This window comes from Sceloporus occidentalis, unplaced genomic scaffold (genome assembly GCF_023333645.1).
Source record: "Sceloporus occidentalis isolate IW3139 unplaced genomic scaffold, rSceOcc1.0.p SCAF_3, whole genome shotgun sequence".
Taxonomy (NCBI): Eukaryota; Metazoa; Chordata; class Lepidosauria; order Squamata; family Phrynosomatidae; genus Sceloporus; species Sceloporus occidentalis.
Genome location: NW_028316983.1, coordinates 236,134,194 through 236,161,415, shown reverse-complemented (window position 1 = coordinate 236,161,415; position 27,222 = coordinate 236,134,194). Strand labels below are relative to the sequence as shown.

Here is a 27,222-nt window from a genome sequence, read left to right as displayed (position 1 = left end):
GACTCAACTGCTCCTGGTAAAGCTGGTCATCATTGTCTCCTGGTTGCCTTCTTTCTTTGCTGGACTTGGGACTTCCCCCCTCAGAGGCCTTTTGAGTCACCACCACCAACAAAAATGCATAGATTAGACAAGGTGAGCACCTTTTAGGCCTCTTGGTGACAAACCCAAATGCTGGTTCCCTCAGGCCAGATTGCCCCCTCCCACTTAGCCTGCATTTAGAATTCTTTACATTTTAAAAGGATTTAAATAAAAGGGAGGAGAGACCATTGCCTGATGGCAAACTAACCCAGCTATCACTATGCAAAGGGCTTTTGCAGAACCTTTGAGACTAACTTCCTCAAATGCAGACATGTACCTCAAAGGTGGGACGATCTGTTCGCATGCTGATATTCCAGCCAGCTATGTCTCTGCATTCAAAACCAGATATGTTTGTTGTATAGTTCCCAAGTAATTTCTGACTTATAACCTTAAGGTAGTGGTTTGAGCACTGGGCAGATTTGCCATCGCAACTCAGTCATGTGACTTGGGCAAGTCACACTCTCTCAGCCCCAGGGGATAGCAATGACAAATACCCTCTGATGAAACTTGCCAAGAAAACCCCATGATACGAGTCGCCATAAATTGGAAAGGACTTGAAAGTACACAACAACAAATTTATACACCAAAGACTTAAGATGTTGCAAGTGGTTAATGTTGAAACTGCTTGTATTAAAATATTATTTATATTATAATTAATTATCAGTAAAGGGGAAAAAATAACTATAGACAAGCAAGCATAAATCCTAATTAAATCACCATATACGGGAACAACTAACTCACTAATCCAAAGCTTGCCTGAACTGTATTACCAAAGGAGACATACAAAGGTTTCATAATTCTGAATGGTCTTACATAAATTGCTGCAGATACAGATGCTTTATGCAAGCCAGTATTAACAATGAGGATGTAGAAATATTTCACATTTCAAAAACAGCTTGGCATGAATTACTCCAGATGCAGATGTTCTGTAGAAGCCAAATGTGTTTCGACACATTCTGTCTTCATCAGTGGCTGACAGATAAGAATAAACTACTCCTTCACAGGCAGTAGAATAAATAGGCCTTTACTATGCCAGGTTTTGCCTCTTCCATCAAAAATGAAAAATCATATTTTTATTAGTCTGTACAGGGGAAGACAATCTGTTTCTAAAGACTGGCAGAAGCCTGCAAACACTCGCAAGTCAGCGTAGCGCAGTGGTTTTAGTGTTTTAGTAGGGCTCTGGAACACCAGGGTTCAAATCCCTGCTCAACCAGGGAAACCCACAGGATAACCTTGGGCAAGTCATCCTGTCTCAGCCTCAGAGGAAGGCAATGGCAAACCCCTTCTGAATACATCTGCCAAGAAAACATCATTATAGGTAAATCTCACAAGAAAACCCCATGATGGGCTCCCCTTAAGTCAGGGCCTGAACAGACAGGCTGAAATAAAGCTGCTTCGGGTCACTTTGGAGTATGGCTTTGGTGCGGCTTCCGACCTCTTAGGATGCAAGCATAATTTAAACAGCATACCTCCAAAGTGACCGAAGCAGCTTTATTTTGGCCTGTCTGTATGGGCCTTCAGAAATGCCTTGAAGGCACACAAGTCACAGAAGTTCCTTGTCAGACAGTGTGCCATAGTTCAGTGTTGGACTACGATTCTGAAGAGACCAGGGTTCAATTCCTAGCTTGGCCATGAAACCCATTGGGTGACCTTGGGCAAATCACATTCTCTCAGCCTCAGGGGAAGGCAATTTATCCTCTGAATAAATCCTGCCAAGAAAACCCCATGATAGGCTCATCTTAGGGTTGCCGTAAGTCAGAAATGTCTTGAAGGCACACAAGACACACATTTTTATATTTTTGCTGACAAACAAATATTATTTTATATTATATTGTTGCTTTCTCAACCTTTTTTGTTTTGTTACTTCTTTTATTAATTCATAATAATAATAATAATAAACTGTTTATTTGTATCCCGCTTATCCTTTGCAGATCTAAGCAGGTAACACCAAAGTACAACAATGTACAAATCTCACAAACAGTATAAATACATCAAAGCACTAACAATGCAATAAAACAGATTAAAAACAAGGTAAAAACTGCAGAATTAAAACACAACAATAGCTAGCATAAAGTGCAGGTGGAACAATACATCAGGGAGAGAGCAGATGCTACATTGTCTGGGGGAAAGCCTGTTGGAAGAGGAAGGTTTTTAACCTCTTCCGAAATATGTCAAGGGAGGTAACGGAGCGGAGCTCACCGGGAAGGGAGTTCCAGAGCTGCGGGGCCAAGCTGGAAAATGCCCTTTGTGCAGTCACAGAGTATTTCATGTCTGGAACTCTCAGCAATTGCTTCCCGGCCGACCTGAGGGTGCGGGGCGGATTATATGGGGAGAGGCAGTCCTCCAAGTACCCTGGGCCCAAGCCATTTAGGGCTTTATAGGTAATAACCAACACCTTGTATTGCGCCCGGAAGCGAATGGGAAGCCAGTGTAGATCTTGTAAAACAGGTGTTATATGGCTGGTCCTGGGGCATCCAGTGACCAGTCTGGCTGCCATGTTCTGCACTAATTGAAGCTTCCAGGTTTGGTACAAGGGTTGCCCCATGTAGAGCGCGTTACAGAAATCCAACCGAGAGGTTACCAGAGCATGTACCACCGTTTCAAGGTCCCCCCGGCCCAGGTAGGGTCGCAGCTGGCGTATCAGCAGAAGCTGATAAGAAGTGCTCCTGACTGTCGCATCCACCTGAGATGTAAGGTGGAGCGACCAGTCCAGGAGCACCCCCAGACTGCAAACAGAGTCCTTCAGGGGAAGCGTGACCCCATTCAGGACAGGTGGACAAATTTCCATCCCAAGGCCCGGGGAACCTATCACGAGCACTTCCGTTTTCTCTGGACTCAAACTGAGTCTGTTTTCCCTCATCCAGCCCATTACTGACTCCAGACAGGCATCTAGAGGAGAGATGCCATCCCTGGTCACTGCATCAGTTGGAGACACAGAGAAACATATTTGGGTGTCATCAGCGTACTGATAACACCGCGCCCCGTGTCTCCGGATGATCTCTCCCAGCGGTTTCATGTAAATGTTAAATAGCATGGAGGACAGAATGGCTCCTTGAGGGACGCCAGATGTAAGCGCCCTCTTATCGGAGAACACATCCCCCAGCTGCACCATTTGGAATCTACCTGAGAGGTAGGAACGGAACCACTGGAGCGCAGTGCCCCCGATACCTAACTCCCTCAGGCGTTCCAGAAGGATACCATGGTCAATGGTATCGAAAGCCGCTGAGATGTCTAAGAGCACTAACAGGGACACGCTACCCCTGTCCATGCCCAGACGGAGATCATCGACCAAAGCGACCATGGTAGTCTCAACTCCATAGCCTGCCCGGAAGCCAGTTTGAAATGGGTCTAGAAAATCAGTATCATCCAAGACCGATTGAAGCTGAATGGCAATTATATTGGCGGGTTACAGACCACCATAAAGCACGCGCTCCGCGCGTACTAGAGTTAGGAAGGGCCGTATTAGGGTTAGGAAGGGTCTTAGCTTCCTCACGGCCCTTCTCTGTAGTACGCGCAGAGCGCGTCGTAAATGGCAGGGCCCATCCACATGGGCACTGCCATTTTGACGTCTTGGATGCATAGCATCCAGACGTGTCACGGCGGAAGTGACGCCGCGAGGGCGCGCTTCACCCCTTGCGGCACCACTTCCACGTTTTGAATAGGAGCGCCATTTCGGCACTCCTTTTTCGCTGCACCAGGAAGCCTCGCGGTCTGGCCGCTGGGGCTTCCCTCCGCAGCGAATGGCAGTGGCAGGAGAACGGCCGCTTGAGGGTGGTCTGTAACGGGCCATCATTTCATCTTCCCATTGTGAGGCTCTGCAAGTGGTGTTCCACAACCCAAAACCTAGCCTCATGCTCCCCAAACTACCCCATGTTTTGTCAGATATGAACTGTATTCTGTCATGACATGTCTCAGGGCATTTCTCATAAGGATAACAACAGGATAACTTGTTTTACAACTATATTGTGCTAGCTTTACACTAATATTACTCTTTCCTTCCCCATATTCCTTTTTAAAAATTAATTGTACACATTTGGCTGGGTGGGGTGTCTATTTTATTGTTTTATTCTGTGAAGTGTCATATATATTGATGGCACTAAATAAACAGATGGTGGTGGTGATGATAAGGATGGGTGATTTAAAGCAGAAATTCTGGCTGCTGGAAAGCCTAACAGGATTATAGAAATACAATGCTATTCAATCCATCTTTTTAAGATTCCACCTAATTGGAAAATATGTAGCAGAAAAGCTTTGGAAGAGCATTGCCAATTTTTGTTGCTGTGTGCCTTCTAGTTGTTTCTGACAGATGTCAAAGTTTAGTGTTGCAAAGTTTACAGGCACAGGAAGCCCCCCCCCCAAAAAAAATAGGGGGTTTGGAGTGTCTGTCAAGGCACCTTACATGCCAGCCTGAGAAAGGCTAAAAAAGATAAGGATGATTGTGGTTGCAGCACAATTTGCTGCTACCCTGCCTTCTCTCAAGATATTATCATCAACCACAGGTGCTCCTGATCTCTTCAGTTCCTACACCAGAGCATCAAAAGAGGATGCCCTGGTTATCTAAACCCCACGCCTCAAGAGACTTAAATGATTAGTTAAAAAGTAATTGATGTTGCGTCTTCCAGACACCACCCAAGTCTGAAGACAGAAGCAAGAAACAGCTGATTCATTAAATGCAAACTCACAATGGAAATACTAACCTGCCTTCCATAAGTGCTTGCCTTCAAACCCACTTAAGATCCCAATTATATTTTCCACCCCACACACCCACAAAAGAAATGCACAACAGAAGACAAAAAACCATCCTGCACAGGTCATTGCACTGTTTCCCACACTGGTCCCATTAACACTGCTCAGCAGCAGAGGACCAGCTCTGTCTGCAATTGTCTCAGTTCAGAAACAAACTCTTCTAGAACATGGCCACATAGCCTGAAAAACTCACAAAAACTATGTCCCAGGTTCAATTCCCAGTCTCTCCATGTGAAGCTACAATATAGTTCCATAGTAAAGGAGTAAAAAATGCAGAATAAAATCAATATGCACACATTTAAATAATTTTAAGAAAGCATAAAGCTTAAGCAATACCAAAGAGCCCCAGGGAATGGCAAATCAGTGCACAGAGACAGAAGCAAATTAATATTTCAATCTTTACATTTCTAGTCCGCCCCCCCCCCCCCCCCAAGAATGGGCTGGAAAAGGCAAGAACTGGCCTTACAACTATCCAGATGTCACTGCTTACTATATTATCTCTTGGACTATAGGTGCCAAAAAATTCCACAATTTGGACATTGACTACATTGGGGCTACTTCAGGTGAATTACCTAGTGCCTTACCATTCTCAGATTTTATATTTCCTATTGTTCTTATGTGTCCTTAAAGTCCTCAACCAACCTTTAGGCAAATCTATTATACAAGAGAAGTTTAAGAGGTGATATGATAGCCCTGTTTAAATATTTGAAGGGATGTCATGTTGAGGAGGGAGCAAACTTGTTTTCTGCTGCTCCAGAGACTAGATTGCGGAACAATGGATGTAAACTACAGGAAAAGAGATTCCACCTCAACATTAGGAGGAACCTCCTGACAGTAAGGGCTGTTCGACAGTGGAACAAACTCCCTCAGAGTGTAATGGAGTCTCCTTCCTTAGAGGTCTTCAAACAGAGGCTGGATGGCCATCTGTCAAGAATGCTTTGACTGTGATTTCCTGCATGGCAGGGGGTTGGACTGGATGGCCCTTGTGGTCTCTTCCAACTCTACAATTCTATGATTTTCTCTGCAAGATTTGTTCACAGGGTGGTTGCCACTGCTGCCCTCCAAGGTTGAGAGAGAGTGAGTCGCCCAAGGTCACCCAATGATTTTCTATGGCTGTGTAGAGATTTGAACTCTGGGAGTTTCCTGCACAAATGCCATGCTAGTTTGGCCCCTGGTGGGAATAGAGTTCAACACTATCTAAAGGACCACATGCTTGCCACCCCTGATGTACACAGTACTAACCAAGATGGGCCAACAATCTGATCTAGGACACACAGGTTGAGTCTCCCTTATCTGAAATGCCTGAGACCAGTGTGTTTTGGATTCTGGATTTTCCTTTTAAATTTTGGAATACACATATTTGCATATATGTACATAATGACAGGCAAGCCAGCATGGTGTAGTGGTTTGAGTGCTGGCCTATTATTCTGAAGACCAAGGTTCAGTTCCCAGCTCAACCATGAAACCTATTGTGTGACCTTGGGCAAGTCACATGCTCTCAGCCTCTGGGAAAGGCAATGGCAAACCTCCTCAGTACAAATCTTGCCAAGAAAACCCATTAGGGTTGCCATAAATCGGGAACAACTTGAAAGCACACAACAGCAACATAATGAGGTATCTTGAGATGGGACTCAAGCCTAAACACAAAATTCATGTATGTTTCATATACATATTATAAACATAGCCTAAAGGTAAATTTTATACAATATTTTAATAATTTTGCACATGAAACAAAGTTTGTGCACACTGAATCATTGGAATGCAAAGGTGTTACCATCTCAGCCATCCTCATTTTGGTTTTTGGCATATTTCAGATACTGGAACTGCAGGTAAGGGAGACTCAACCTATAGTTTCCTATGTTCCTAGGGGAGACTCAACCTGTAGTTTCCTATGTTCCTAACTGCAGCCCCAATCAGCCCCATAGAGATACTTCAAGCTGCTCCACTGAATGCTCAGTTTCCCATTTTTAAAGGCCCATTTAGTTTGTACTCTTTCTGCTCGCAGGGATAAGGAAGGTAAATGCCAAAAGACTCAACTTTCTCTGTACATCTGCTCCAAATTGATCGGTACTCAGCACTAATCATTTAGACGCCATGCATATTTATATTTTATTAATGTTCTCTGATTAAATAAATCAAAGCCTCTTACATCCCTGGCATTTAGGTGTGCACACCTCTTGTTGCATCAACAACATGACGCCTCAATATTTCATACCCACCCCATGTCCATAGTGTTGTTTTCCACATGGGAGGGAAATCTGACATTATGGAATGGTACTAAGGTTACCAGACTGAACACTGGAGAGGGCTCTTGCACCTTTTATGCTTTGTATAGAAGACAGAATTTCATTAAGTGATGCTTCTGATACAACCAGGTAATAAGCAACACCTGCTGAAACTCCCTCTTCTACCCAACTCTTAAAGGTATAGGAAACCTCTCCAATTTTCAATCTGGTGACCCTAGTTGACACATACTTACTGAGTAGTGCAGTGTAGCACTTTGAATGTTCTTACTAGGACTTCAGGAGTCCAAAGTTGAAATCCCCACTGAGCTATGGAAAAACTCACTGGGTGACCTTGACAAGTCACACTCTCTCAGCTTCAGAGCAAGGCAATGACAAACCTTATCTGAATAAATCTTTCCAAGGAGACTGACCACATGAACTTTAAGATTGCCGTAAGTCAGAAAATGACTTGAAGGCACACTACAACAAACACACCTACTAGACTAAAGCCAAATGCTTTAAAATTACAACAGATGTCATTTCAGAGCTATAAACTCCTTCCTAATGAAAACATGGATTTATCCAGAGAAAGAGAGAGTAGTTGCAGCATCTTCCTGGGAAGAATCTGAAAGGAGATCATTTTGTTTTGTTAACTAAAGATAAAAGGATCTGAACTTGAGACTTTGTGGTCTACCACAGAGCTACAACTACCTCCCCTAAAGCGGCTGAATCAGTAGCATTTTATTGGGCTTCAATGAGTTATGACAAATCTACTCTGCAAGACAAAAACAACAACAAAAAGGAAGGATAAGATCAAGTCTAAGGGCCCTTTGTACCTTTGCATCATCAAGGACAGATTTCTAACCAGCATAGCAAAATCACCATCTCCACCATCTCCCAGATGTTACCATTGTGCAATTACATGGGATGTTGCAGCTTCCCTGACACAGCTGTCCCATATGAAGCCTCAACCAGATGAAATTATGTGGGCATTAAGTATTTAAATATTGCGTCAGCTCACTACACACATAGTTGCAAGTCTTTGGTATTCCAAACCCTCTAAAAATATGATTCCATACCTCCTCCTTTCCCACCCTAGGCTATGGGTAGAAAGCACATTTTTATCTACAAGGTCATAGGTTGAGACAAGTCTCTGAATTATAGTTCCCAAAAAAATGAATCCGGGAACTGTGGGAATTGTAGTTCAGAGGAAAGAAAATAAAAGAATGTTAAGCACTAAAGCAAACAACACCTATAGTGGTATCAAACTGATGTAACTATGCAGATACACTAAAGTAAAGACTTCTGTTTAGACAGGCATTTGATGATTACTTGCATAAGGCCCATCTCTCTCAAGCAACGTGCTGCATCTTACAAATTGTTACACTGATGTGTGTGTGTTTAATGGTGTATGCTTTAATCTGGTTTTACTTTTTTGATCTTTTTATCTCTCTTTAACTTTTGTATTTTGTGAATTTTTAACTGCTGTATATACTCATGTATAAGTCTAGAAATTTAGGTTAAAAATGACCCAAAAAACCTAAGTCGACTTATCCACAGTTCAATGTAAGTACTGTTATATATAACCATTCCTTGATGAAAGGCAAGAGTTTAATCTGTCTTGGAAGCATTGAACCCCTTCCACTCTCTCATCCATCCAGCCTTTAGTATGAGCACAAATAATTATGCCTGCTGGAATTTTGTAAGTTCGTCGGCATTGTTTTCCTTTGCTTTGTCCTTTATCCTTAATTTTGGCCCCAAAACCTGCCCTTGACTTATACATGAGGTCGGCTTATAGTCACATATATACAGTGTGTGTTTTTAAATTTGTTACAAGCTGCTTTGAGTCCTGAAAAGGAAAAAGTGGAATAGAAATAATGATGATGAGGCAGCTCCAACAGTAATCCAGAGACTTCATCAAGACATTAAAGCAGCCCAATGCTAAAAGAAAGAACACTGAAGTATATAACTAAAACAGCAGAAAGTCAAGGTTGAGTATTCCAAAAGAGAAACAGGATAAAGGAATAATGAAGAAAACACAGGAGGATGAAGGAGGTAAGGCTGACAGCAGTACAATGCCCTCAAAAATTTTTTATTCCTCAGCATCTACTTTCTACTTCTAGACTGTGATAGTGAAAGAACTGGGGCCAGTTCAGACAATCTCTGCTCAGATTAATCTCAAAGGGCAGACTATGCCAGGGAAATGCAGACCCAATATCCATGATTAGCAAACTATAGTTTTCCAAAATGCCCCAATTTTCTGGCTAAGATGAAATGACAAATATAGTTGGCCTGGATGGAAAGAGAGAAGGACATGGACCTCACTACATCTTTCTCCTAATTACCAGGCATTAATTTTAATTTCAGGAGGGTAAGAGGTATTGCAGTAGGCGCCAATGTGCTATAATGGTTTGAGTGTTGGACTACAACTCCAGAGACCAAGATTCAAATCCCTACTTGCCCATGGAAACCTACTGGGTGATTTTGGGCAAGTCACACTCTTTCAGCCTCAGATGAGGTAAGGGCATATCCCATCTGAACAAATCTTGACAAGAAAACTGTGACAGATTTGCGTTGTTGTTGTTGTTGTTGTTGTTGTGTGTCTTCATTTCCAACTTATAGTGACCCTAAGGGAAACCTATCATAGGATTTTCTTGGAAATTTTTGTTCAGAAAGGTTAGCCATTGCTTTCCCCTGAGGCTGAGAGCATGTGACTTGCTCAAGGTCACACAGTGAGTTTCATGGCAGAGTCACAGTCCAATGCTCAGACCACTATGCCATGCTGGCTCTAGGGTCACCATAAATCAGAAATGATGTGAAGGCAGAAAGCCGCAACAACAAAAACAACAATGTGTCTGGTTAACAAGATGCCCACCTGCAGTCCTCTTAGGTCACAGAGACTGTAGCAGGAGACCCAAATAAGAGCGCTCTGGAATATGCTGGAAATCAGAGAAAACAGCTACAGAACTGGTAGGCAGTGGGTAATGTGCATTTACAAGAAGTTAAGAGCAATAACCAGCAACCATAAATAGGCTATGAGTTCATCCCAAAGGGTGGAAGTGCAAAAAGTGAGTTAGTGGTGAGTGCTGAGATCCAGGAGCACAACAACAACAGGCTTCCTTCCTTCCACTTATCAAACAGCAGAATTGAAAAAGCATGTCGGGTTGACCTCCAGGTCCCAATTGGCCACTACTCCTTCCACAGTGAAAAATCAACGAGGTTCCAGAAAGGCATCTCTTGCAGACATCTTTTTGGGGGGATTAAAACTTCAATAATCTTCCAACCAGCATGGGTACTCAGGCTGGGGGAAACTAGAATTTGCTGTCCCAAAAAGTATAATGTTCTCAGTTCTACTCTCTTTATCAAGATGAACACACCAAGCTGGAGAGAAGATGGGAAGAGCCTCACTTCTCCAACCTGAAACAGGGATAGAAGTTTGCCTCTGTCCAATTTTAGTGTCTGACCTGGGTTCAAATTACTGCTCAGGTGTGGAAACCTACTGGATGACCTTGGAAAAGTCTCTCTGTCTCAGCCTTGGAGTAAGTTGGAAACAACTTGAAGGCACAACAAACAATGCTCTAATAGGCACAAAAGTCAAGCAACCATATGGTATCTCCTCCTCTGTGAGCTGAAATGATGGAATATGTGCTCAAGTTCATCTCCAAAGATGCTACAAGTGGTTAAGGACAAAACCTTCCCTCTCAGTTCAGAAGCATATTCTGGAGAGACATATTCAATTTTATTATAATCTTTGTGGGCTTTATATAGCCAATTGCCTAAAGAAAGCATGACTCCTCTCAAGGTGCAGATGCATTTATGTTCTGCTAGCAAATGATTGACTACTGTGTGAACAGGATGCTGGCTTAAATAAGCATTTGGTCTGATCCAATAATGACTCTTCTTATGCTGTCTGAGAAGGTGACAAGCAAGCTTTATAACACTAGCTTTCCTCTTTTTATTGGTCCTCCAGGTGGTTTGGACTTCAGCTCCCATTATTCCTGCCTGTTGGACGAGTTGACTGGGGCTTCTGGGATCTGAAGTCCAAAACAAATGGAGGACCAAATGTTGAGAACTACAGTACTTCTCTAAATGATGGAGGGCTATGGCTGGGTTAATCATCATCCTGGACATCTAGATGTTGTGGAGATGCTTATATACTTGTAGTCCACAGCATATCAGACTGGGGAAAGGCTGGAGATGACAACACTGGACTAAAGAGATAAATGTTTCAGCTCAGTAGAAGGCAGCATCTCATGCTTATGCAGTTCAAGGATGGACAAAGTGCAGCCTACAGACCACACTGAAGTCCAAAATTGGTGGTCCCTGATACCCATCCAAAGTTTTCGGGCACTTTTTGCCCCCAAAACAATAAACCTAGATCAAAATCACTACACAACCAGCTGTTTCGTCTTCCACCCATATGCCACAACTTTAACACACCCCAAACTGGTCAAAAATGAAACCAAATGTGATGTAACACCCAGTTGTGTCAGATCTTCTCAGTGTGGACTGTCAGGGGGCATGAGGTGAAAAATGAAACCTGCCCCATTCCGTACTTGCTCATTCCTGGTGCAGCTTCCTATATATATTCAACTATGTCAACTTCAAGTATAAGTTGAGGGCAGGTTTAGGGGCCAAAATTATGGAATTTGACATGACCTATGGATAAATCAAGGGTGAAACTTAGGGGCATGTAACAAAGTATGTAAAGGATGAAGCAAAGGAAAATGATGCCAAAGATCTTACAATATTCCAGCAGGCATAACTGTTTATGCTCACACTAAAGGCTGGTGCTTCTTTTAGGTGCTCCCAGGATGGACTACATCAGTGGTTCCCATACTTTGGTCCTCCAAATATTTTTGACTTCAGCCCCCAGAAGCCCCAGTCAATTTGGCCAACAGTTGGGAATTCTGGGACTTAAAATCCAAAACATCTGGAGCACCAAAGTTTGAGTGCCACTGGACTACACTCTTGCCTTTTACCCCTTTACTGAGAGAAGGGGATGATTCCTCTTTTGATAAGAGTTGAAGAGCTGAATTCCTCTTTTGATAAGAGTACTCACATTGACCTGTGGATAAGTCAACCCAGTTTTTTGGGTCAATTTTAAAAATAAAATTTCTAGACTTATACATGAGTATATATAGCAATCATTCCAACTTCTCTTACTCCATGATGCTCCTTTCCCCTGCCTTTTCCCTTTTCTTTATAAGACCCTTGCAAGTCCTCACCACCATCATCCCATGACAACCATGAAAGCCCACCCATGCTCTTCACCACAGATAATGCATCAAAGCAGGGAAACTCAAACCTGTGTTCTCAGCCAGACTGTTTAGAAGAAGATTAGATTCCTGTTGGGGAGGGAAGACACACACAGAGACCGAGAATGGGCTGCATTGTTCCTAATTGCGTAAATTTTAAAATCTCATCTGACACACTCTGTGCTCTTACTTAAGAGAATTTTCTTTTGTTACTCTCATGCTCTGGGGGAGAGATGGGATGCTAATCCAACCCTCTAGAGATTTTGCCTGCTAGCAAATATCAGAGCTGGCATAATGCCATCTGTGTCAGTACTTTTCGCAGAAGAGCGTTGGCATTAAACCAAAGAAAGAGGCTTTCTCTCCATCACCCCACCCTTTTGCCATCCCAGAAAAGCAATGGGAGATTTCACCTGTTAGATTTCTGCCTGTCACATAGCTGTGAAAGAAAAATGAGGTGAACTTATCATGGGGCTTTCTGGGCAACATTTATTCAGAGGGGGTTTGCCACTTCCTTCTGCAACTGGGAATGCATGACTTACTTGCCCAAGGTCATCCAGTGAGTTTCAGTGTCCGAACGGGGATTTGAACCCTGGTCTCCCAGAGTCATAGTCAACCACTAAAACAACTATACTACACTGGCTCTAATTGTGACCAAGCATGTAGTGGTTTGAGTGTTGAATTATGACTCTGGAGACCAGTGTTCAGGCAAGTCAGACACTCAGCCTCAGATGATGGCAATGTCAAACCCGCTAGGAAGAAATTTGCCAAGAATGCCCTAGGAGAGGTTTGCCTTAGGGCCACCATAAATCAGAAATGACTTGAATGCACACAACAACAACAACAACAATGTATGCCCAAAAGTCATACATAAATATAAGGAAGACACCAGCTTTGCATCTTCTTCACTCCAGGTAGTTTATCTGATCATTCTCAAAAATATCCAACACCAAAGGGTGGGATGTTTCCATGAAACTCTATTCAGCCATCTATTTCAAGACAGTGAATCCAGGTTTATGCTCAAACTGCCAAACAGCACTCTGCACTAAGCTCGGGAAAGTTGCTCTGTTTGCCTACAACTCCCAGAATCTCCCACTGGCTGGAGTTCTGAACCTGATTTGAGGGACATAAACATACTTCTTCCAAACTCTATCTGCCTTATAATTTCATCCATTCCCAAGAACTTCCCAAGAAAAAGGATAACACAATGCCAAGTCACTATTCAGTGGAACAGAACAGCCCAATAAACACAGGGGGATAATTACTTAAGGTGTCCTTGTAAACAGCAGGAGTCGGAAGAAGGCTACATATTTTTTGCTGACAAGTACCCACTCTTCATCCTGCATTAGTCAGCAGGGAATAAGAGAGCACAAACAATACCACTCTGTACAATTCAGGATTATGACTCAGAGATTTTCTCTTATATATACAGAGAGAGAGGGAGAGGGAGAAACTTTTCTTTCCCTATGATTCAATTTTCAGAATTGGATTAGGAGTATCAGCAGCCATCGCACTGATCTCGCAAGACGCAGCCTCTAATCCCTTCAAGTGTTCTCTAGAAGCAGAAGGCAAACCCGGCTTTGCCATTTCATGGAGCCACCCCTCTGGCAGCAAAGGCCCAGCCCTGCCATGAATCCACTTACACAAACAGAGTCTTTTCATTCCCCAATCTCCCAGCCTAGGCATCCAATCTGGGCTCTGATCAGCCATCCGCAAACGCACCGTCATGTGGCCATCAGTCACCCTGATCCACAAAAATACTGGAAAACCCGTGGGATCCATGTGACTGACCTTTCACAGCAGCTCTGGCTCAGGCATACAAATGGCACAAACATTCACTCCCTCCCCACCCCACTTTCCCTGCTCCCTGAAAAAAGAAAAGAAGCAGCATCACAGCTCAGCCTTGCCAGCAAGTGAGATCATGTTTGCATGAATAGGAGGCTATTAATAGCACAGAGACAAGGCTAGCAATTATTTCATGGGGAATTGAGATGCTGACGAAAGGTGACTGCAAGACAGGCGCGGCAGCTATTTTACAGGAAATATTAGGAATGTTTCCCAGCCTGGCTGAAATGGGTTTTGGGAGAGAGACACGGCTGAGGCTCAAAGATACACTGGCTGTCCTTATTCTTTTGCAACTCATATTCTGTTTGCAGTCACCTGGACTATGTATAGGCTTAAGCAACGGCTGCTTCCAGTGAACATGTGCTCAGGTGAGCAGGTGTGTCCTCCTACCTGAGTTAAGAGCTTCTGCACCATAGAGAGAAAGAGGCAAGGTGAGAAAATTCAGACAGCTCACCTCCTTACATGAAACTTTGTTGTTGCATGCTTTCAATCCTATCCTATAGGTTTCTTGGCAAGATTTGTCTTGATGGGGTTTGCCATGCCATACCTGAGTAGAGAGCTCTCTGCACTACAGAGAGAAAGCAAGGTGAGAAAATTCAATCTCCCTGTATAAAACTTTGTTGTTGTGTGTCTTCAAGTGGAGGCAAACCTATAATATACCTTTCTCGGCAAGTTTTATTTAGAGGGAGTTTGCCATGCCCTTCCTCTGAGGGTGAGACACGGTGACGTGCCCAAACCCAGCAGGATTCCATGGTTAAGCAGGGATTTGATTCCTGGTCTGCCAGATTTCTAGTCCAGTACTCCAAACACTAGGCCACACTGGTACAATCACTAATCCTGGGGGGCAGGATGGATAAGAAAGTATGGCTCATACACATATGCCTCTATGAACATGTCCTGGATGTATCAAATGAAGGATGTGAGGGAGCGTTGTTTTTTATGAAACAGGAAATCTGTAAGGGAGAGATGCAGCTCTCATTGCCAGCACAGTATCTGGAAAAAGCTACACTGGTTGCTTTAACCCAACCCACTCTTTTACTATGAGCTGGTAGAGCCATCATTAGGGCTACATCCGCACTGCAGAAATAGCCCAGTTTGACACCAATTTAATTGCCATGGCTCAGTGATATGGAATTCTGGGAATTATAGTTTGTTGTGGCAGCAGAGCTCTCTGAGAGAGAAAGTGAAATGTCTAACAAAATTACAGTTCCTAGAATTCCATAGCACTGAGCCACAGCAATTAATAGCAGTAGCAACAGCAGATTCATTTATATACCACTTCATACCACACTAAGCAATCTCTAAGCAGTTTACAACTGTAAACTACTTGCCCCCAACAAGCTAGGTATTCATTTTAGGGACTTCAGAAGGATCACAGGCTGAATTGACCCTGAGCCTCTGGCTGGGATTGAACTCACAACTTTGTGGTATAAGAGTGAGTGACCGTAGTACTGGCATTTAATAATAATAATAATAATAATAATAATAATAATAATAATAATTTGTTTTATTTATAGACCGCTATTCCGCAATGATCATAGCGGTGTACAGTAAAAATTGAATACAATACAAATATAAGGTGACAATTAAAGGCGGGAGAAGTCTCGTCCTTCAGGCAGTCCCTGATGTTGCTGGGTCTGCCTGATCGCTCCCTCTGAGGCCAAGATGACAGTTGAGGAGGGAGGGGCCTCTTCCTTCAGGCAGTCCCTGATGTTGCTGGGTCTGCCTTATCGCTCCCTCTGAGGCCAAGATGACAGTTGAGGAGGGAGGGGCCTCTTCCTTCAGGCAGTCCCTGATGTTGCTGGGTCTGCCTGATCGCTCCCTCTGAGGCCAAGCCACTGTGCCACCAGGGCTCCTGTTAAGGTGTTGTCAAACTGGATTATTTCTGTAGTGTGGATGCAACCTAAATTTAAGTTGTCATCAAGGCTGTGAATTCCCTCTGTATCATCCTGCCCCTGCCTTTAATCTGAAAAGTGGGAATACTCTGCAAACATGAAGAGAGTTAGACTCTTAGGTAGATCTAGCATGGTGTAGTGCAGGGGTAGGCAACCTTTTTGAGCCGGGGGCCGGGTTGCTGTCCCTCAGACAACTGGGGGGCCAAACTCAAAATGGCGCCCAGAGCGGCGCGGAAGCTGCGGTGGGGGCGGCAATCGGCGGCAGGACCGGGCTGGGGCCGGTCCCAAGGCCTCGCCGGGCCGGAACCGGCCCGTGGGCCATAGATTGTCGACCCCTGGTGTAGTGGTTTGACCACTGGACTATGACCTGAGCCCAGGGTTTGTATCACTGCTTAGCCATGGAAACCCACTGGAACATCTCAAGCGTCACACACCCAGCTTCAGAAAGCCCCTATGATAGGTTCACCTTACAAATGCCATAATTTGGAAACAACTTGATACAACAACAACAACAAAAAATAGAATCATAGAGTTGGAAGGATCCTCATGGACCATAGAGTCTAACCCCCCCACATCTGTTCAGCCTCTTTGTTGGATATGTCCAGAGAAGGAGAACCCATCATTTCTCTAGGTGATTGGTTTCATTGCTGACCCACTCTTACTGCCAAGATGTTTCTTCTTATGTCCAAAATCTACTCTGCTGTAATTTAAAACCATTAGACCTAGTCCCATCCTCTAGGGATGGATGTCCAGGTATCCTCCTTTGCCAGGATATGTCCTACATTTCAAACTTCTGGGGCAGCAGAGAACAGATCTGTCCTCTCCTCTCTCTGATAGCCCCTGATGTGTTTAAAGAGCACAGCCATGCTAGCCCTTAATCTTCTCTTCACCAAGGTGAACATGCCCAGCTTCTTCAATCTTTCCTCATATGTTTTGTTCTCCATAGCTCTTATCGTCCTTGTTGCCCTTCTCTGAACTTTCTCCAACATGACTATATTCTTCTTAAAATGAGGTGCCCATAACTGAACCCTCCATAGGCCTCTGATCTAATCTGATATTCCTGTGTGAGACCTGAAGACGAGCCAATGGTTGCAAGTTAGATTTGAAAAACACACCAGACACTCAAAACGTTGCATTAATCACATGGAACCCTGACAGCATTTTCAAGTGGCAATTCCAACAGATTAATTTACTAATTGGTCCCAGTTAGTTCCTTCCTCAGCCAACTAATTAATCAAGTTCTAAAGTACCATAGCTTCTCACTACAAGTTCAGACACTTGTCACATACTGGGTGTTTCTGATTATATTGTTCATATTCAATCTGCAATAATTTATTAAACCGGTTTATTTGATCCAATGGTCTACCAAATCAGACCCCACCGACTCTTTCCAACTACTCCAGGAATGCACCATTCATAAATTCTGCAAAATCTAGAGCAAGTAGAGATGGAGTGATTTCTGGAACCTCAATACAAATGAATGCAGACACTGATCAACAATATTGATCAACACAAATCTGCTTGGCAGCTTTAGGCAAATTCTATCACACTATGGAAACATTACAAAACTACAATATGGATCACAGGGATATGGACATCAAATGTTTTCAATCTATGTAAAATACTTTGAACACTAAAGACCTTCAAATAATTGCTTATTACCACCATCATGGATCTATGCAATCCACACAGTGCACACACTCATACCTCACAACTGTTTACACTAGCTAGGACCAATGGGAGGTTCAGTCCAACAATATTAGGGTAGGCCACATGTTCACCACTCTTTTTCACAGTACACTACAACAGCATATTAATTCCACTTTAACAGCCATGGCTAGATCCCATGGAATCCTGGGATTTGTAGTTTGGCTGCCATGACTGAACAAGGATTCGAACCCTGGTCTCCTACAGGCCTAGTCGAACACTCAATTGAAGAAGGAAGCATCCAATGCTTTCTGGTGGAGCTTTATACTGTGGCAGCACAATCTGGGATCCTGGTTTATGCAAATGAAGAATAAAAGAACAAAACGCTGGTATCAGACACAGCAGTACTCAAAAGGCTGTGTGGGGTCACTTTAGTCTCTGAGGAGGCTTTGTCTGTGACCAGGTGGCCATCTGTGAACAAAAGAATATCAAAAAGGCAGATTCTGTTGCAAAACAGCTGGAAAAAATGCATTAAGAGGTCCAACTTGAATAGGGACAAAGGCTTGTTATCATGCTACATATCTTAATCCAGTTATCAATGCAAGATTGTAAATTTACTCATCTTAATCCAGTTATCAATGCAAGATTGTCTTGTTGTTGTTTGTTCAAACCGTTTCTTACTTATAGCAACCCTAAGGTGAACCTATCATGGGGTTTCCTCAGCAAGATTTGTTCATAGGAGATTTGTCTTTGCCTTCCTCTGAGGGTGAGAGAGTGTGACTTGCTCAAGGTCAACCCAGTAGGTTATCATTGCCAAGTGGGGATTCGAACCATGTCTTCCCAAGTCCTAGTCTAACTCTCAAACCATTATACAACACTGCCTCTATGTGTCAAATAAAATCAGTTTAATATCTAAGGTGTTTCAAAAGTCCTTTTTGTTTTGACTGGAAAAGAAAAAGCTGGCAACACCACTTGAAATTATATAATCATTCTTTCACATTGCTGAACTTCAGAATGGTACATAAAAACTACCTATGACACAGCAACCCTAACAGACAAGAAGTGACAGGATAGCTGTTGCTGTCAATACTTGTTGATCATAGAATCATAGAGTTGGAAGAGACCACAAGGGCCATCTAGTCCAACCCTTGACATGCAGGAAATCCAAATCAAAGCATCCCCAACAGATGGCCATCCAGCCTCTGTTTGAAAATCTCCAGGGAAGGAGACTCCACTATACTGTGAGGGAGTGTGTTCCACTTTCGAACAGCCCTTACTGTCAGGAAGTTCCTCCTAATGTTGAGGTGGAATCTCTTTTCCTTCAGCTTGCATCCATTGTTCCGGGTCCTGTTCTCTGGAGCAGCAGAAAACAAGCTTGCTCCCTCCTCAATATGACTTCCTTTCAAATATTTAAACAGGGCTATCATATCACCTCTTAACCTTCTCTTCTCCAGACTAAACTTCCCCAGCTCCCTGAGTCGTTCCTCATAGGACATGGTTTCCAGACCTTTCACCATTTTAGTTGCCCTCCTTTGGACACGCTCCAGTTTCTCAACATCCTTTTTAAATTGTGGCGCCCAGAACTGGACACAGTATACCAGGTGGGTCCTGACCAAAACAGAATACAGTGGCTCTATTACTTCTCTTGATCTAGACACAATACTTTTATTGAGGCAGCCTAAAATTGCATTGGCCTTTTTAGCTGCTGCATCGCGCTGTTCACTCATATTCAACTTGTGGTCCACTTGGACGCCCAGATCCCTTTCATGTGTAGTTTCATTCAGCCAGGTGTCCCCCATCCTATATCTGTGCATTTTATTTTTCTGCCCTAAGTGCAGTACCTTACATTTCTCCGTGTTGAATTTCATTTTGTTAGCTTTGGCCCAGCTTTCTAGTCTATTCAGGTCATTTTGAATGTTGATCTGGTCCTCTGAAGTATTAGGTATTCCTCCTAATTTGGTGTCATCTGCAAATTTGATAAGTATGCTCCCAATCCTGTCATCCAGGTCATTGATAAAGATGTTGAATAATGATGATGTTGTTGTGGGGTACCCTCAAGGTGTTTCCAACTTATGTAGACCCAAGGAGAACCTATCATGGAGATTTCTTGCCAAGTTTCTTCAGAGGGGGCTTTCCCACTGCCAATCCTCTGAAGCTGAGAGAGTGGACTTGCCCACGGTCACCCAGTGAGTTTATCTGGCTGAACCAGGATTTGAACTCTGGTTTCCAGAGTCATAGTCCAGTGCTTAGACCACTACACCATGCTGGCTTACTTAATAGCTATGATCATTTAAAAATTTCACCAACCATAGGTGTGGCAACCTATGGTTCTCCAGATGATGATGCCTTGCACCTACCAACAGCCTTAGCTAATACATCCAGTGGTAAGGAGTTCTTAGTACTGTGATCTAAAACAAAATCTGGAGGATTCTAAGTTTTTCACTCTGATCTACAATTTACTAGCTAGTTCTCACAAGCTGGCAGCCTATTAACTATGCTGTAATACTTCTGACTTAAGCATAAAGATACAAAATTATATACTAAATCCAAAGTCATCCAGGCCACAATATTTCCAATTTCTGTGTATGGCTGTGAAAGGTAGACAGTGAAGAAAGCTGGCAGGAAAAAAATCAATGAATTTTATTTATGGTGCTAGAGAAATTTTTATTAATACTGCTAAAAAGACAAATGAATGGATCTTAGAGCAAATCAAGCCTGAGCTCTCACTAGAAGCAAAGATGACCAAACTAAGGCCGTCAAACTTTACCCATATCATGAGACAAATCAACTCAGTAGAAAAGACAGCAAGGTTTGGTAAAGTGGAAAGAAGGCAGAACACAGGAAGACCACATTACAGGTGGGTTTATTAAATCTAGGAAGCCACAGAGATGAAGTTTAAAAGATCTGAGCAGGGCAGTCAATGCCTGGGCTCTTGAAAGTTTCTCATTCATAAAATAACTATGAGTCAAAAAGGTTTATCACACTATACTCTTAAAGTGCTACTATTCCACTTTGACTCCTTTAGCTGCCTCCTGTTGCATTCTGGGATTGGCAGTTTTAAGGAGGAGTATTTAGAATTCTCAGGCAGAGTTCTCTGCCTGAGAATTCTAAATACCCCTCCTTAAAACTGCAAATCCCAGAATGCAACAGGAGGCAGCTAGAGGAGTCAAAGTGGAATAGTAGCACTTTAAGAGTATAGTGTGATAAACATCAAAGTCAACTTGACAGCAAACAGGAACAAAAACAAATATTTCAGACTCCAGATGGGTATTCATATGACTCAGTCCTCTTCCATTCTTCCACACCTTCTCATGTAAAAAAATATGTAAATATTCTAATCTATTTGGTCTACCATGTACCAAGGCTTCCTCATCACTGCTATTTTTCAACATATATAGATGCATCCAACCATGGATAACTTCTAATTCAACAAATTAGAGCTTGCTAACATTACCTTTCTGAATTACAGTGCTCAGAATCCCCCAGCATGGTCACTGGCCAGGATAGTTGGGAGATTCTGGGAGATGCAGTCCAGAAAAGTAACTTTTTCAAAACGGTCCATAGCCACATACTTTGGCCCATAAGCTGCCTGGCAACCTACCCACTGTAGTCCTAAGGAAGCCACAAAAGCAGAAACATGGATGACATAGCCCAGCCCAGGCTGTTTGTCATAGGTTACGCAGGTACAACCTTTTCCACCCTGGTACCTTCCCAGTGTGTGCCACTGCAACTCCCATAATCCACACAACTGTGGACTGAAAACAATGCAGACCATCTCCACCCCCTGTCAGTCGAACATGCTACAGCCCAAATTCTTTGGGGAGAAAAGGGTAATGAAGAAGCTGTTTTAAGGAGATAAATGTCAATGCAAACTTAAGAAAGCAAGATGCCAAAAGCAAACTCAAAACAATGACAACTTGAGACACTGGCTGCAAGCTGACTAATTGTTCACTGAGTAAAAAAGAATAATTTCTTTGATGAGGATCTATGGGTTTGGGAACTTAGCAGGTCTAGAAAATGGGGCAAAATCAACTCTGGATGAAGTTGTGTCCACCAGGCATTTGTAAAGACCCATCTTTATTTTGGTTAGAACAACTATAGCCCAGAGTTTGGCAGCTTTGTACATGGTGGGGGGGGGGGGGGGCAATTTTCTGCCCTTGCACTCCAGTGGCTACACAGTCTACCAAAAGTTCCCCAAATTGCCAAAAACATAACCAGGAATGTCTGTCAAAACATCTGCATCTTGTTTTGAACAAGCGTGGTTTTTTTAACACACCCACAAAAATTGTTTAACAGCGCAGGGAACTCATGTGTCCTATGTAAAAGGTGAACTGCCAGTCCTGGACATTTCCAAAAGAAGCCATTTCCCCCAAAAAAGGCTCCAGGGGTTACCAAATCTGCAAAAAAAGAAAAAAGAAAGTCAGCCTGGCGAAGGATATAGCCCCAGGACTGTGCTTTCCTCACCCCTTTGTTGTTGTTTATTGTTGCTGCTGTGTGCATTGAAATCATTTCCAACTTACAGTGATCCTAAGGTAAACCTATCATAGGGTTTTCTTGACAAGTTTCATCAGACTTACAGTGATCATAAGGCAAACCCATCATCTGAGACTGAGAGAAATGTAACATGCCCAGGGTCATCCAGTGGGTTTACATGGCAGAGCAGGGATTCGAACCCTAGTCTCCTGGATCATAGTACAACCCTCAAACCACTACACCATGCTTGCTCTCCTTTTCTGTTCTTTAATTCCAGAGCTAAAATTTGTTTTCTCCCCTTTGATAGAGAAGTATAATATATTGATCCCTAGTCTGTATTACACTTGATCTTAGCCAAAAGGCTGAGAAGTGATCCCTAGTCTGTATTATGGTATTTTGCTGTGATAAAGCTGTAGTTAGTGATAAGGGTCTAGAAGGCCCACCATTTGAGCAATATTCCAGATGGCTGATGGCCTTGAAAATGTCAGAGAAGGATTGAGCTGGGCTATGCAGCTCTCAGAGGGAAACACAGTAGCATCCGGTGATAATGCAAGCAAATGCAGGTGAGAAGGATTTGCTGAAGGTTATCCCTCCTTGCCTCCTCTTCCTCCTGTGTGTAGGAGGACTTCTACTCCCCAAGGTGAGAGGAACCAGCTGTGTGTTCCAAGCTGATGGAAGCACCAACCTTGTGGACAATAAGCCTATATTACACTGCACCAGTGGTTCTCAACCTTCAGTCACTCCAGACATTTGGGATTTCAACTCACAGAATTCCTGATCACTGACAAAGCTGGCAGGAACTTGAGGTTCAAACATCTGCAGGACCAAAAGTTGAGAACCATTGCATGGCATAGTTACTGGGGTCTGATATCACTATAACTGCCATGGTGCAATTCCATGAAATCCTGGGGTTTATAGTTTCCTAAGGAATTAAGACTTTTCTATAAACTCCAGTCTATTTCCCGGCATTGTAGCACCTTTTTTGTTGTTGTTTTTGTGTGCTTTCAAGTCATTTCTGACTTATGGTGAACCTATTATTGGGTTTTCTTGGCACGTTTCTTCAGAGGTTGGTCATTGTCATCCTCTGACACTGAGAAAGTGTGACTTGCCCAAGGTCATCCCTGTGGGCTTACATGGCCAAGCTGGGATTCAAACCCTCGTTTCCAGAGTCATAGTCCAATGCGCAAACCACTACACCATGCTGGCTCCCACTGTAGCACTAGAGTTCTATAGAAGGTAATTCTAAGACTGTGTGATGTAGCACACTACACTACTGTGATCTCTGCGGTTGCAAAGCCAGAGTGCATCTCATTCTGATTTTGCAATTGCAGAGGGAGGTTCTAGCTGAAACTGATGTGAGCAGTCATTCCTCTGGATGGAGCTGCTTTCAGGGACACCTATTGGAGCCATGCTTCTTCACCCTTCATATGGCCCCTCTGCAAAGGGACCCTTTTTGTATTAAGTTTTACCTAGTATTAATTAGTTCTTGGAAGGAGAAAGGAATTAAGGAAAGAGTTGAGGAGGAAGCCCTTTGTTTAAGTGATTATCATTAGTTTGATAGGTGGCTTGTGGTGGGGGGGGGGGGGGGGGAATGGGCACAAGCTAGTTAAAATGACCCATCCAGTGGGTTTCATGACCAAGTGGGAACTGAACTCTGCTCTCCAGAGTGATATAGCTGTGGCCTCATTCCCACTACCTTTTAAACTGGATCGTGATTCGGTATGAACCAGTTTAAAAGAGCATGGTTCCCACTTAATTCGAATTGCAGAAGCGATTCCAAAAGGGGAGGCATGCTTTTCACCCATTGAACCCGCATCAAAAAGACACTTTTTCCCCAGTTCTTTTTGTTTGAATCGATTTATTTTGAAATAAATCGATTCAGCCCAATGTGAACCATGCAGATTCGAATCCACTCCCTGTGATGGGGGGGGGGGGGCAGCTGCAATGGCCCTGGCCTTCTCCCATCATCAGCTTTTCTGTCCCTTGCCTCTCTGTCTCCAGCCTTCTTCCGCTGCCTTCTCCCATCCCTTGCCTCTTTGTCCCCGGCCTTTTTCCACTACTTCTTCTACTTGTTTCTGCTTGCTCCGTCCTCCCATCCTGCCTCCTCTGTCCTCCCCGGCCTGCCTCCTCCAGCTCAAACGTAATGCTAACCATGCTCTGCTGCAGAACCGAATTAAGGATGCGGCTCAGAAACTGATTTATCGGTAAGTGGGAATGTGTTAGTACAGTATGTAGAATCAGTACATAGAGAGATCTTGTAGCACCTTTGAGACTAACTGAAAGAAATTGGCAGCATGAGCTTTCATAGACTTCAGTCTACTTCTGCAACTGAGGAAGTAGACTGAAGTCTATGAAAGCTCATGCTGCCAATTTCTTTCTTTCAGTTAGTCTCAAAGGTGCTACAAGATCTTGCTACATTCTAGTTTCCAGATTCGTAGTACAATGCTTAAATGACTATGCCTTGCTGGCTCTCATGAGGCAGGACAAATTGTCATCTGGGGCTCCACCACTGGGAAAGAAAATGGAAGATGCAGGGGACCTAAGATCAATCCAGTTCTTCTGATCAGATCCCATTCTTCTCAGATTTAGACTGGTGGCTCGTTTCCTCATGTGCTAGGGTAGGTGACTTCTTTAGAAAGGTCTGTCCCTGGAGAGGAAAAGAAATCAAATGTAATACTTGGGGTTTTGAGGACAATTTATTGTGGATATGGCTGGTACTCCTGTCAAAGCCTAGGTCTTGGTGACATGCAGAAGTGGACAAAAGGCAGACATGATTGTTCCTGAGCACACTCTTCTCTTTCACCCTAGCCTAGAGGACTGTTGTGAGGATAAAGTGAAAAAAGCAAAGGACAGCTGTGCACATAATCTGGAGCTCAGCAATATATAAAAGGCAATATATAAATATGAGTGGTAAATAAATAAATAGAATCTCACTTCAAAGAGGTGCCCAAAAGAGTTAGATCTTGCTTTCCAGGCTCTGCCATGCCAACTACTGTATTCTCCTCTGGTGGCAATCTCTCACTGAACAGCAGGGGGTCCCACATCCTAATCTGGATGCATAGTCTGACCTTTTCATAGAGGTCAAGCTGTATATGTGCTACAGAGCAGCAAGGTGTTCAGAGTACTGGAGCACATGCCTTGAAGAAGCGCTCAAATCTTAGTATGCAGACCCTCAAGAGATACAGTAATACTCGAGCGTGGAATCTACCAGGCAGATATTATGTTTGAGATCCTACCCATTCTCCAAGCTCTCCACCACCAGGGACAAGGAGTCCTTCCCTCTCCCTAGAAACATCTTACATTCTTCCACACCACCTAGACCCAAGCACTGTTTTCCTCTTTCCCTGCATCTTTATGACATTACTTAATTGGACCATCCAACATGAGCGGTGGTGGGATTGTTTGGCTTCCACAGCAAAGGTGAGCAGCGCTTCACCTAGTGAATGGTAACCATTCTGTCATGTGAGAAACCAACAGAGCATTTTGGTCTAGAGGAATTGGAGGGCAAAGCTCAACCCTCCAGATGCTGTTGGAGTACAATGTCCAGGAGACCTACTCTGTATAGCCAGTGGTGAGGAACAATATAACCTGCAGTTCAACATCACAGCTCTTCCCAGCAACCCAATAACACATGGGTGCTCTCATCCATGAACGCCAAAGTTGGGGCAATTGTACAATGAGACACAATAGACTATGAAAGACAGATAAGATTCACTCTATAATGGTGTAGTGTGGGCATTTTTATTGGAGGTTTTTCTTTTCTTTTGGATATAAATGAAAATGTATCTTGCATATTGCTCCGTCTTAGAATTTAGAGACAGCAATGTTAGCCTGGACTATCAGTATGCAAAGGGATCTTGTAGCACCTTTAAGACAAACTATGCAACAGAAGTTATAGCATAAGCTTTTGTACTCTAGATTCCCAAACACACTGCAGAAATAATCCATTTTGAGACCACTTTAACTGCCCTGGCTCAATGCTAGGGGATTTGGGGAATTGCAGTTTTGTGAGACACTTTGTCTTCTTTGTCAGAGAGCTCAGTTTCCACATTAAACTATACTTCCCAGGATTCCCTAGCACTGAGCCAGGACAGTTAAAATGGTCTCAAACTGGATTATTTCTGCAATGTGTTTTGGACCTAGGTCTACTTTTTCAGATACCATCTTCCTTACCTGCACCTGAGGAAGCAGACCATGTCTACAAAAGCTTACGTTACAACATCTTTTGCATAGTTGGTCTCAAAGGTGCTTTTTCAGTCTTGGTGGATATCCATACTGCAAAAATAAAGCAGTTTGACACAAATTTAATCCTGTGGTTTGGTTTGTAGTTTGGTGAGGCACCAGAGCTCTCTGACAAATCAAGCTGAATACCTCACCAAACTTCAGATCTCAACGTTTCACAGGACAGCACCATGGCAATTAAAGTGGTGTCAAACTGCTGTATTTCTGAAGTGTGCATTACTTAAATAGTGTTCAAATTACTCAGCAACCTCTAAATGTGCCCCTTACAACTCCCATCACCTCCAGAGAGGGTTGATGAGGCACTAGAGCTCTCTGATACACCAAGCTGAATACTTCACCACACTACAAATCCCAGCATTCCACAGGATGGCACCATGACAGTTAAAGAGGTGTCAAACTGCTTTATTTGTGTAATATGGATTAGCTCTTAGAGTATTCAATTATTCAGCACTTTTTAGATCAGTGGTTCCCAAACTTTGGTCCTCCAGATGTTTTCAACTTCATCTCTTAGTATTTCGGATTACTGGCCAAGCTGACTGGGGCTTCTGGGAGCTGAAGTCCAAAACATCTGGAGGACCAACGTTTAGGAATCACTGTTCTAAATGTACTCCTTACAATTCCCATCATCCCCAAAGAGGCTGACAAATGGTCCGCAATGATGAGAAGATGTAGTCCAACAAATAGGGAAGGTGCTATGTTGGAGAAAGCTGCCTTTAAGCCCAGAGGCTTTACCTTCAGCACTCAATAAATCAATAACTGATAATGAAGGCTGTAAATTTTACAGTTCAAAACTCCTTTGTAAACTAACTGAAGAAT

General features: G+C 43.2%; 1 long non-coding RNA gene across 2 annotated transcripts in view; it reads right to left on the bottom strand.

Annotated features, from left to right (window-relative positions):
• Positions 1–27,222, bottom strand: part of LOC149317641 (uncharacterized) — an 83,306-nt gene that overhangs the window by 26,947 nt on the left and 29,137 nt on the right. The window contains exon 1 of one of the 2 annotated variants that reach the window (XR_016280752.1): positions 13,948–14,082. The exons of the other annotated variant lie outside the window; for it this stretch is intronic. This is a non-coding gene — a long non-coding RNA (uncharacterized LOC149317641). Of the gene's footprint in view, positions 1–13,947; positions 14,083–27,222 lie in introns of those variants that run through there. 2 annotated transcript variants of the gene reach the window in all.